Here is a 12888-nt window from a genome sequence, read left to right as displayed (position 1 = left end):
ACACGTATCCTTGAAGAAAAACAAGTTAAGGGGCCTCACTTGGCCGAAAAATCACAAAAAACTGAACTTACCGGCGATGCGTCCTCCAGGTACGGTGGCTCCACTGGTCCTCCTTCGCGACTGATATTCCCTTCGGCTAACCTCTACAGAAAAGGATGATGAATACAATGATTGAAAAACTGCATGAAACGGGAAGCGAGAAGGGGCACATCGGAGAGATTTTTGGGTTTTGGCCGCGACGACTTTGTCAAACTTTGCCCTCGATTTCTAGCTCACTCACCATTCTTCTTGCTCCGATTTGACCATATGGATATTTGAAATCAAATTCTGAGTGGGTAGGAGAAAATTTTACCTTTTTTGGTGACCGACGGTGGCTCTAGTGAGGCGGTAGTCAGTGGCCGGCAGTTGGCGGTCGACCTTCTTCTCTGACACCTGGTTCTTCTTCTCCGGTGGGGACTAGCGGCTAGGGTTTGGGTTCTCCTATGACACGAGGTATTTATACCTATTCCGTGTCGATCTGGACCGTTAATTATGATAGATCTCGTCAGTCCGATCATGCCTAAGATAGACACGAATATGGGTCGTTTATCACAATTGATGTCGACCGTCTGATTGGGTCTAAGGGGAGCACGAATCTAGGTCGTTCACGTGTGTGAGATCGATCCTATACCGTTACATCGCTGGGCACGTGGATCGCCTACGTGGCCTCCCGGGTGGCACTGATGTCAACGTGTTTCTACACACAACGTGCTCCGGTTCATCGAGACTACTGACTGGGCCACCCTATGTGACTGAATTTTTTTTTTACACTTGACCCATTGTTTTCAATTTTTTTTTCAAAAATATCGTATGAACTCAAATGTTTACCTTTTTTTCTCAAAATTATTTTAAATATCGTCCATAATTTATTTTTTCTCAAAAATTCAATAAAATAAACATATAAAAAATTAAATGTAGAGGCTCAAAAATTAAGGAAAATAAATTCATAAATTAAATGCGAAAGTGATTAATAGAGTTAGAGTTTACATTCGTTACACAATAATTTTGAATACCCAATAGGGTTACGAGAATATCTATTCTAAAAGACAAACGAAAATTAAAGATATAAAACGAAAAATGAATAACTAAATATCCTAAAATAACCTTCACTAACACTTGAAGGGAGTCCGAATAATGAACTACTCACAACCGTCTTACTGATCGGGATCTGAATCTTGATCCTCTTAATCTAAAATAGTTAATGAAATGGTGAGCTACACTAACGCAGTAAGAATATCACACTAATCACATATATGAAAAACTAAAGATTGATAAAAAAAAAAAAAACTAATGGAGCCCTTACTTTATTTAAATACATTTAAAACTTGAAAACATTTGTTTAATACTTATCATAATGAGTTTTTCAAAGATAATATATGAAGACCCATATCTATATTACTTTTCACTTTTATATATAAGAGAATGAAAAAAATAGCTTTTCTTTTTTACCTACTTGTTGGTATCCTTGGGGGTTCATATGGGTGTTTTTCCTACTTGTGAACCCAATATCCAATTTTACAGCTGACTGGCCATCCCCATACCTGGTCCGATAATAGGCACCAAACATTCTCTTGTCTTGATACCCCGTCTGATATGAGGGTGAATCATATCTTTTAACGTTTTTCAGTAAAGGACTTTCCAACCCCGTTCGACTGAGGTAACATTCACGGTAGGGTTCTCTATGTACCGGACCTATCCGCCATTTTTCTAGGTAATCAGCAAGTCTTTCACATACAGAAATAACAAACAAACTTCTACCAATAGCTTATATCATATTCACATATCAACTAAACTATATTTATGCTAACAGAATATAACCAAAAAAACTAGATAAATTGATAAGACTATTAAACTATAAAAAAAGAACATGTACTATACGAAGATCAAGCAAGTAGGACAATACAGAAAAATAAATAGAAAATAAAAATAATTGTAAATTAACCGGTTCTGGCTCCACTCATAATCTGTAATTATTGTTAAAATTTTTTAATTTTTCATAAAAATACAAAATTATACATCGTTTAACCTCAATTTACCGTAACAGAGAATATGGTGAGAGATCCTTATTTGGATTAGTGTTTCGAGACGTCGAGCTATCTACTACGCCTCCTAACGGTACCAAGTTCCCTGAAATTTCTTTGTGAAATTCAAAACACTCGTCACTTACCTAAAAATACCCCAACAAATCCAAAATCAGTGTCCAAAACTCATTGTGGCCAATTTTAGGGTTTTGGCATGGTAGTGTCGCCGTGCTCCGGCACCGGCTCCGTCGCTCACCGTGGTAATTCACCTCGACCTAGCTAATTTTGGTCGGTTTTAGCTGTATCCCTACAGAAAAATATGTTAGAGGCCTCAGTCGGCCGGAAAATCACAAAACAATCGAACTTACGGTTGGGAGACCTTCGGGTACAGCAGCTCCACCGGTCCTCGTTCATGGCTTAGGTTCTTTCTTCAACTATCCTACACAGAAAAGAATAGTGAACAAAATGATCAAAAAATCACTTAAAACATGAATTGAAAAAGGGCTCATTTGAAGGATTTTAGAGTTTTAGCCATGACAGCTCCACTAGGCTTTGCTCGCAATTTTTGGCTCACCTACCATCCATCTTGCTCTGATTTAGCCACAGGGGTACTCGGTAAAATTTTTTCCTACCCGCTCGGAATAGAATTCCGAGCGGGTATGTGAAATTTTTACTTTTTTTGGCAGCCGACGATGGCCCTGGTGCGGTGATGGTCGGTGGTCAGCCTCATTCTCTAGCGTTTGGTTCTTCTTCTCCGGTGGAGGCTAGCGGTTAGAGTTTAGGTTTATGTGTGATGTGAAATATTTATAACTATCTCACGTTGATTTCGGTCATCCATCACGATTGATTTTATCCATCCAATCGCGCGTAAGCAATAAACGAATCTACACCGTTCATCGCGATTGATCTCGACCGTCTGATTGCACCTGACAGAAAAACAAATCCAAGCGTCCATACACGTGAGATCGATCCTGGATCGTCTGATTGAGAGGTACGCAGATCCTTAGTGTGGCCTCCCACGTGGCACCGATGTCAGCGCGCCTTGCCATATGGCGCACTCTGGTTCATCGAGGCTACTGACTGGGCAGTTTTACGTGGCTAAATTTTTTTTATTTATACTTTGACCCTTTTGTTTCTAATTTTTCTTTCAAAAATACTCTTTGAATTTAAATTTTCACCCCTTAGGTGAAAGTTATTGTCTCTTGTTTTTATATGCGTGAAAGTAAAAAGTCGTATGGATATAGATTTTTATAGGTTATTTTTGAAAAACGCGCTACTGTAAGTATTAAAAAAAATATTTTTAAGTTTAAAGGTATTTAAATAAAGCAATAGCTCCATTAGTTATTTTTCTAATTTTTACCAATATTCAATTTTTCGTAACTGTGATTAGTGTAATATTCTTACTGGGTTAGTGTATCTTATCCTTTCATTAACTATTTCAGATCAAGAGGATTGAGATCCAAATCCCGATCATCAATAAGGTTGTTAGTAGTTTACCACCTGAACTCCCTTCAAGTGCTAGTGAATGTTGTTCTAGGGGACTTTTGTATTTGCTTTTATTTTCATTTCTTTAATTACCATTTGTTTTTTAAAAAGACATTCTCGTAGTCCTATTGTGGATTCTAAATTATTGTGCAGGGAATGTAAATCCTAACTCTATCAATCGCTTATGTATTTAATTTTATGAATTTATTTCCTTTAAAGTTTCGAGCATCTATAGTTTATGATCTGAATCTTAGTCTTCCTGATATGAAATGGTTAAATAAAGAGGATGAGATACACTAGTTCAATAAGAATATCAATGCTTAACACTGATACGGAAACCAAATATTGGTAAAAAAATCGTAAAACAACCAATTAAGCCATTAATTTTTTTTAATAAATTCATTTAACATAAAAAAATATTATTTTCATATTCAACTTATGAGTTTTCAAAATCGACCGATGAAGACAACAATCAATATAACAATTTATCATGCATTACAAGGAACAATAATTATCAACATTACCTTTTCACCTACCTATCGGTACCTTTGGAGGTCCATAAGGATTCTCCCTACTCGTGGATCTAATATCCAATTTAATGATTAACCGACCATTCCCATACCTCATCTAGTAATGGACGCCAAACGTACTACCGCCTTGATATCTCATCCGGTATGAAGGTGAAGCAATACTTCCCAACCCCTTCTAGTATGAGACTTTTTAGTCTCGTTCGATTGAGGTAATATCCACAGTAGAGTTTATCTTATGTACCGGATCTGTATACCCTCTCCCATGATACCAGTAAACATTTTTTATACGCATATTCACGTCATCAACCAATCGCCAATTACACATAAACATTTAATATTTATAGATCCATGGAACGTCATCTAAACAGATAATATGAATTGTCATTATAACAAGTAAGAAAAACGTGATTAAGACCTTTATTTCAATCAATCTATAAATGGGAAAAACGGTTAAGCAATTAATAGCGAGAGGGAAAATAAATCTATAAATAAATGAGAACGCGCCAAACAAATAAAATCATATTAGCAATAGATAAACAGTAGAATTAAAATAAATAATTTGTACTGACCGATTACCGGCTTCCACTGGTGACCTGTATTTAATCAATTAGAGATTTTTAATATTCATAAATTATACTGTTTATTAATTATTAAACTTTAATTTCTAATAACGAGAGATTCTTGCTCTGGGTCTGTGTTCGAGACACCGTCTTTTTCATTGCATTTTCTGACAGTTCTTGAGTTTCGTAAAATTTTTATGCAAAAATAAAAAACACACATTACGTATTTTAGAATATCCCAAAAAAGGCCAAAATGAACACTTTTAGATTTTTTAAAAAGTATTTATAATAATAAAATGTGTGATATCGAAGTATTATTATTATTATTATTATTTTTTACGAGTAAGGTATGCATTAATATGACCATATATATTTTCAGTCCTTTTAGTTTTGCTATTTGTTGAGTACTTATCAAAGTACATCGAATATATCTACAATTTGAATTTTATAAATTTTGACATGAGGGTGAATTAGATTAAATAGAAACAATTTTAAAAATAAATTTAAATAATAAACTTAAAAAAAATAAAAACATAAATAATTATCTTTAACCTTTTCTTTTTTTTTTCTCTTTTTTGGACAATTTTGTTACATAGATTTTATTATTTTAGAGAAAAGTAATATTTCTAAATCATGTAATTCTCTTATTTCTCAACCTTTTTAGCTTTTACCATGAAGCTATTGATGGCAAGAAAATGATGAAGAGTTTGGAGGTATAAAATAATGGTCCATTAGAACATAAACAAACATTAATCAAAATGAAAGTTTCCTAAAAGAAATAATTTTTTTTTTTAAAAAAAAAAAGAACTTGTGACATAAGTTCATTTCTCATAACCAAATCACAATATTCTATTTGCTAATAAATGTTGAAATGAGATAATAACACGACATATGTTCAAAGTCATTTGATTAAATTAAATAGTGAAGTTGGTGGGAATAAGAAGAAAAGTAAAGTTGAATATATATATATATATATATATATAAGTTTTTTTAAAATGTCTTTTTGTTATTTAGTTTTAGTTTATTTTTAAGCTTTTTTACTTAGTTTTAATAAATTTCTCTTGGATTTTGTTAAAAATTTGTAGGAATTATTTAATTAAAATTATATTGTATTGTCATTTATACTTTTTTAACAAACTCAGTCTTAAAAGTTTATCTTTTTCTTCATTTTCTAATATTAAAACTTGTAGGTACCATGAATCAAAAGAATTGTTTTATTTTCTTTAAAATATTATATAATTTATCTTTTAAATAAATTTGTCACAGACAAATGAATTTATATTTTAACATTTATTAATTCATTGATCTAGGTTGTAATATTTATCTAATATATATATATATTAAAATATAATTTTTTAACTTAACAAACCTAATTTTAATCAAATCTAAAATTTAAAAATATGGATGATATAATAACCAATATCCAATAATTTAGAAATAAAGCTCTAAAATTTAATGGCATTTCTAATTATTTATTTATTATTTACAAGCAACTTGAATCACTCTGGTGATATTAAAAATACTGATCATTATTAATTTCTTCAAAGGTAGCTTTATTAGTCAAAAGAAGCACATCATTTTAGTGTAAAAAAATAAAAAGTAATAATTTTATGTAAATGAAAAAATCAACCAAAAAACACACCTCATGACCAGCTAGCCACTCACTCGCCAATGCCATCTCATTCACCAAGTAGTTAACTTCCCATGTCAACCAAGGCCGCCATGACTCACCACTTGCTCTATTCAGCCAATCCACCCCTCTCTCGCCCTTCTTCTCGACCTGATCTTAGTGCTTCCTTTCACTCCCATCTTACCAAGTTATCATTCATCTTTAATCCATTTGTAGCTTGCACTCTCGTTGACGTCCACGCTCTCCATTTCAAATGTGCACGAACTGTTCGATGAAATTCTTCAGAGAAATGTTGTCACATGGAATTCCACAACTTCGCTTTCCTTGAATTGCCGTCGGATTCATGACGCTAAACGAGTCATTTTTGATAACATCATATCCGGTTTACCTGGGTCGGAGGGGGATGGGCTATTGTGTTTTGTACGAGAATGGGAATGTGGGGTTTGAAGGCATAATTTGATCACGCTTCTCGCTTTGTTGCCTCCCTGTGTGGGCATAGCAGCATTGAGTTTGATTAAAGAAATGGATGGATATGCTTTTAGGAACTGTATTGAGCAGCACCCACATTTATGGAGAGGCTTAGTGGAGGCGTAACGGCAAATATGTCTCAAGACTGAGAACAGCGGAGTGGTGATTCATTGCCGAAACTGGGAAACTGGGCAAGAAACCTTCCTAAGCATCCAAGAAAAGGTTTGAACACTGACATAAAGTATTGTAATGCAAGGGATTGTACTTAGTGTTTACATGTACCCGAATTTTTATAGGTTAGTCATATCTGCAATACATTTTTCAAGATTTTTCTCTTTGCAAATCTATATCTTGGTCTTCCTATGTATTTAATTCTGCTATTTCTTATTTTATGATAGATGTCAATTGTCACTTAATGGACCTTGTTTGGGTACAGTGGAGTCACCTGCCTGTTTTACAGGAAGAGCCTATTTGGGTTATTGTCTTTGCTGCTAGCCAGACCGAGGATTGTTGCTGATGATGTATTAAGAATTTAAAACACACACAATGTGTCAGCATGCAAGTTATATAAAGACATTTATAAAATGAAAGGTCTTGGAATTTATATTATTATTTTTTTAATTTGTTGACCAACTATTTTTTTGTGTGTGAATATTTTACTTAATTAATAACATTTCAATATAAGAAGATATTTTTTAATCTTTTATTCCTGTAATCTTAGGTTTTATATACTTATTTATTTTTGTGAAATTTTTATTCATTTTATTAATATTAACCTATAGTTTTTCTAGGGTAACAGTGACCTCTAGTTAATTTTTGTATTTTATGGGCTTTTGGAAATTAACCCCACTAATTACCATGTCTACTCTCTCTCTCTCTCTCTATATATATATATATATGTATATACCTAGAAACCCCTTAACTCCAAAATTCTCCCTGCAGTCTCTAGATCTCTTCCCATGACAGGCTAGGAGATAGGAGGAGAGAGAGAGAGTCTTGAAGTGTCCTTCGTCTAGGCTCTTCTTTGCAGGATCCTCTCCCTCTTCCCCTGTCTCCAAGCTTCTCATGCAAAATACACATCACCATCTCTCTCATGTTTCTCCAAAAAAGAAGATAGTCTCTCTCATTATAGGCTAGGAGAAGAAAAGAGGAGGAGAGAGAGGATCTTGCTAAGTGTCCCTCGTTTAGTCTCTCCTCTGCAGGATTCTCTCCCTGCCTCTGTATGTCCGTAGCCTGTCATGCAAAATACACATCACCGTCTTTCTCCAAAAGATAAGATAAGAGTGTCTCTCAACCTCTTTTCTTGTTTCTTCGTATTGACTCTTGTGTTATTTCTTTGTTAGGTTGATTGTGGGCATGAAATATCAAGAATGACAATGATAAGGCCAAGAATGTGCAAAGTTGGTGTTTGGTTGCTGTGAAAGCAGAGGAAAAAAGGACAGAAGCATTTGCAGTTTGTAGGAGAACGAGTAAGAATCTTTGTGAAATCTTGCTTCAGACTTTCTTTGGTTTTGCTTTAGTCTATATTCTTATCAAGGAAGCCTTGTTAGATTAATAGGATAAAGAAATATTATCTCTTTAAAAATTTTCTGGTCTTTGATATTTAAACTTAGTTTCCTTTAATGTAACAATATTTGGTGATCCATGTGATTTAGGAATCTATTTTCACCATGTTATAATGAAAAATATTCAGTTTCCCTGAGCCAATTTATTGCATTTTAACATTAGCATTTGCAAGCCTTCTCCATTCTTAAATTTTGGTATTTATAGTTTCTTTTCGATCTTGGAATCTGTACAAGTAACATATCTTTGCGTTTCAATTCAAGTTCTCTTAAGATGGACATTCACAATGACTTGCCGCGTAGATTTAAATGTGTATATTGATTCATAATAGCATACCGTCTTTCCCTTTTGGATGTTCAATTAGAAGATCGATATTTTCAGGTTTAAATGTTCATCAGAACTAATTTATGTGTCATCACTCTTGGGAACATGAGAGGTGGATGCCCACATTTTGGTTGAAACAATACCCATCATTGTCTTGCTATTGCAATGTCGGCTTGAAAATTAGAAATTAGAACATGAATTTGGCCTAACCCTGGTTAGCCTCCAAGTTGCTGGAAGAAGGCCTAGCCTTGTTTTGTTACTCTGCCCTTATAGATATAGACATTTGTATGTATACACACTTTTAGCCTTCATGGTTTAATGGTGCTATTTTTTGTTTTGTTCTCCCTCATCTTAAGTTCAAGCTATATAGAATGGAAGGTGTTGGGGGGTAATCAACACTTCACCATGCATGATATAGATTTCTTGCACACGATAGTCGAACTTCATTAGTCCTGGAATCCTCGTTGAACACTAATTTAATTGGTTTTATATATATACATATATTTTTTTCTTGCCATTTCATATGTAAACTGGCTTCAAGCATGCAAATTTATTACAATATGTTCAATTTTCACTTGTAAGGAAGGAAAGGTGGAATATTTTTGAATTTATTACAACATGTGCTTACTTTTGGAGATGATTAAAGTTATTAGCAATCACACTAGTTGTAACGGTTTCAGAAATTTAAAAGGGAATACATATAATAATCTGAGTGCGGAAACAAAATAAAAAATTAAGGTTAACATCCCTTACACAATAATTTAAAAATATTAAACAATATTACGGAATAAATTTTATGAAATAAATACGAAAAATGAGAAAAATTAAGGAAACTGTAAATCATTTAGCATCTACTCGCAGTTTTTTTGTAGATCGGGATTGGGAACCAGGTCCTCCTGATCTGAAATGGTTAAATAAGGAATGAGTTACACTATCTCAGTAAGGACATCATACTATATCAACGTCATAGAAATAAAGGTTGGTAGAAAATCAAAACAACAAATAGAGCAGTAGATTTAAAGCAATACATTTATTTAAAATAAAACTATTTACCATTTTTCTTACCATTGGGGAATTGATGGAAACAAATTACAGAAGCAGTAATATCATACAGATCACAATTTCATGTAAAATCAGTAACATAAAATATATTATAAATCCATATTCATTAACAATAACTGATTATCACTGTTTCTCGTTTTCACCAGTCTACTAATATCCATGGGGATCTATAGGGGTGCTCCCGCTACACGTGAACCATTCCCCTTAACAATCTTAATTTCAAGACCGTCCCCATGCTTCGTTCGGTATAAGCGCCAAAACATTAAACTTCAATATCTCATCCGGTATGAGGGTGAAGTGGGTCGTCCCCATACCCCGTCCGGTATGAGTGCCAAATGATCAAGTCTCCATACCTCGTCCGGTATGAGACGACGTTCACGGTAGGGTTCCCTATGAACCCGGTCTGTCCACCATCTCTCAGGATATCTAATGAGGCTGTCATCGTATATGTTTTTCCTTAGTCTCCATTACCAAGTTGAATATAATCACATAAACAATAAACATGCACCCGGTAATATAATTATATCATAAATTCCAAAATCACACATTGGTCAAACAAAACAGTAATACATGCATTTAAAACCATATAATAGATATATCAGATACCATAATGCATTTAAACTGTAAAATAAATCAAGGAGGAATCAATAGAGAATAATGTCCAGTTCGAGCTCTATTAACAATCTGTAATTAATTATGCAAATGTATCTAACTTGTACAAAAGATCTTATTATTATTTATTCAAACTTTACATCTATGATAGGAAATAGGGTGAGGGGTCCTTACTTGATTTGTCACCGAAAAGCTAAATGGTTACTGCGCCTATGGGCGGTCCCTAGGTTCCCTGAATTTTTCTTCGGTAACTGAAACGCACTTACAGTACCTACAAATGTTCCAAATAACACAAAATGAGTCCCAAGGCCTACTCAACCAATATTGGAAATCTGGCACGGCGGCTCCGCCGTGCTACGGAGACGGCGCCGTCGCGAGTGGCGGCGATTCACCTCGGGTTGGTTGTTTTCGGCCGAATTCAGCTAAACTTGCATCGGTTCTTGTAAGAAAACACACTTAGGGCCCTCGATGGGCCGAAAAAACGTAAAAAATCGAAACTCACAGGCGGTGGGGCTCTCCGGTGCGGTGGTTCTCTGGTTCACGTTGCGGTTGGGTATTTTGCTCTGGTCAACCTGTAGAGGAGGAAACGGTGATCACAACGGTAGAAAAATCACATCGAACGGGAATCGGGAAGGGCTTCATCGGAGGCGAAAACTGAAGCACCCCATGATGGCATCACTGAGCTTTAGTGGCGTTTTCTGGCCAATTGGCAGGTTCTTTCACTCCGATTTGGTCATGGGTGGGTTTGAAATCAAATTCTGAGCAAATAGTAGAATTTTTACCTTATTTGGTTGTCGAAAATTGCTTCGATGCGGCAGCAGGTGGCAGCGGTCGGCTCCCCGGCGGTTGGGCTATCTTCTCCGGCGAGGGGCTCTGGCAGCTAGGGTTTGGGTTTGGGTGCGAGTGAGATTATTTATACCCATATGCTTTTGATCTGGGCGGCCATGATCCTTTCCAGTATTTCAAATATTATGTCCACATCTTCCCGAAACGAATCATTCTGGGCTGCTCAGTTTAGTGAGGGTTTTCCTCTCATTTCTTTGTACCTGCATTTCACACGGAAGAGTTGAGTAACGATTTATCGGTGGGTATTTCTCTAAGCATTATTGTGTAAAGGATGAGTTCGAGGAACGCGGCTCTGATACCAACTGTAACAGCTCCGAAAATTTTAAATGAAGATGTATGTATTAAAAATTTTAAATTCGGAAGCGAAATAAAAATTCTGATTAAAATCCCTTACACAATAACCAAAAACGTATTCAATGTATGAAAGAATAAGATAATTAAAAGAAATACTCGAAATAAAAACTATAAATAGAACTATAAAATCTTTAGGCGTCTAACTCGCCGTCTTCCTGTGGAACGGGCTTGGGAACCACGTCTTCCTGATTTGAAATGGTTAAGTAAAGAATGAGGTACACTAGCCCAGTAAAGACATTACACTATCTCACTGCCACAGAAGTAAAGGTTGGTAGAAAACAAAAACGACCAATTGAGCATAATTTATAACAAACTCATTTATTAATAATAAAAATCTTTACTGTCTACTTATCTCGGTGAAATTCATGAAAGTAACATATGAAAACAATAACATTATAACCATCATAAAATCATACACACTTTGTAACATAACACATGTTATACTTTTGCACTTCAATAATTAAACAACAATTCTCATCTTTTACCAACCTACTAGTATCCACGGGGATCCATAGGGGGTCCCCGCTACACGTGAACCATTAACATTAATAACTTGATTTCAGGGCCGTCCCCATACCCCGTCCGGTATGGGCGCCAAAATACATAAGGTCTCCATACCCCGTCCGATATGAGAGACCACGTTCCCGGTAGGGTTCCTTACGGACCCAGTCCGTCCACTATCTCCCAGGATATCTAGTAAGACTGTCCAAATTATCCATTTATCAATTCACATAACCTTTTTCCTATTTTCTTTGATCTCAATCATCCAATCATATACAAATACGTAAACCAATAATGAACACCAAACAAAATAACACAACATTGGGTTCACCATAATTCAAACCATAATAAAAGAAACCATGATTCATGCATACGTAACCATAAAATAAACACATCAAATACCATACTGTATTTAAAACTGTAAAATAACTAAAACAGCAACTGACCGAAAATATATCAAACTCGGGCTCCATTAGCAACCTTAATTAATTATACATATTTATTAATTCACGAAATGCCGTTTTATTATTTATTGAGCTTTAATACCGTGATAGGAAATAGGGTGAGAAATCCTTACTTGTTTTCGGGGTCTGAAATCGGCTTTATAATGTACCTACGGGCTGTCCTTAAATTCCCTGAATTTTCTCCAGGAAACTGAAATGCACTACCGGTACCTGCACATATCCCAAAAAACCCTAAATCAAACCTAGGGTCCCTTTTCGGTCAATATCAGAATTCCGGCACGGCGGCTCCGCTGTGCTCCGACGACGGCACCGCCGCCCGCGGTGGCGATCCACCTCGGGTTGGCCGTTTTCGGCCAAACCTGCATTGGTTCCTGCAATAAAACAACCCTCAGGCCCTCGGTGGACCAAAAAATTCACGAAAAACTGAGA

At 35.3% G+C, this 12888-nt stretch overlaps 1 long non-coding RNA gene across 1 annotated transcript; it reads left to right on the top strand.

Moving 5' to 3' along the window:
- Nucleotides 1-6165: 6165 nt before the first annotated feature.
- Nucleotides 6166-8440, top strand: LOC148265811 (uncharacterized). Its single transcript, XR_015819344.1, has 2 exons — nucleotides 6166-6955; nucleotides 8077-8440. It is a non-coding gene; the product is annotated as an uncharacterized LOC148265811 (long non-coding RNA).
- Nucleotides 8441-12888: the final 4448 nt, after the last annotated feature.

The sequence above is a fragment of the Carica papaya genome, chromosome 5 (genome assembly GCF_054855325.1).
Source record: "Carica papaya isolate Zhongbai chromosome 5, ASM5485532v1, whole genome shotgun sequence".
In the NCBI taxonomy this organism is placed as follows: domain Eukaryota; kingdom Viridiplantae; phylum Streptophyta; class Magnoliopsida; order Brassicales; family Caricaceae; genus Carica; species Carica papaya.
Note: the sequence above shows the minus strand (reverse complement) of the source record. Positions and strands in the feature narration are given on the sequence as shown.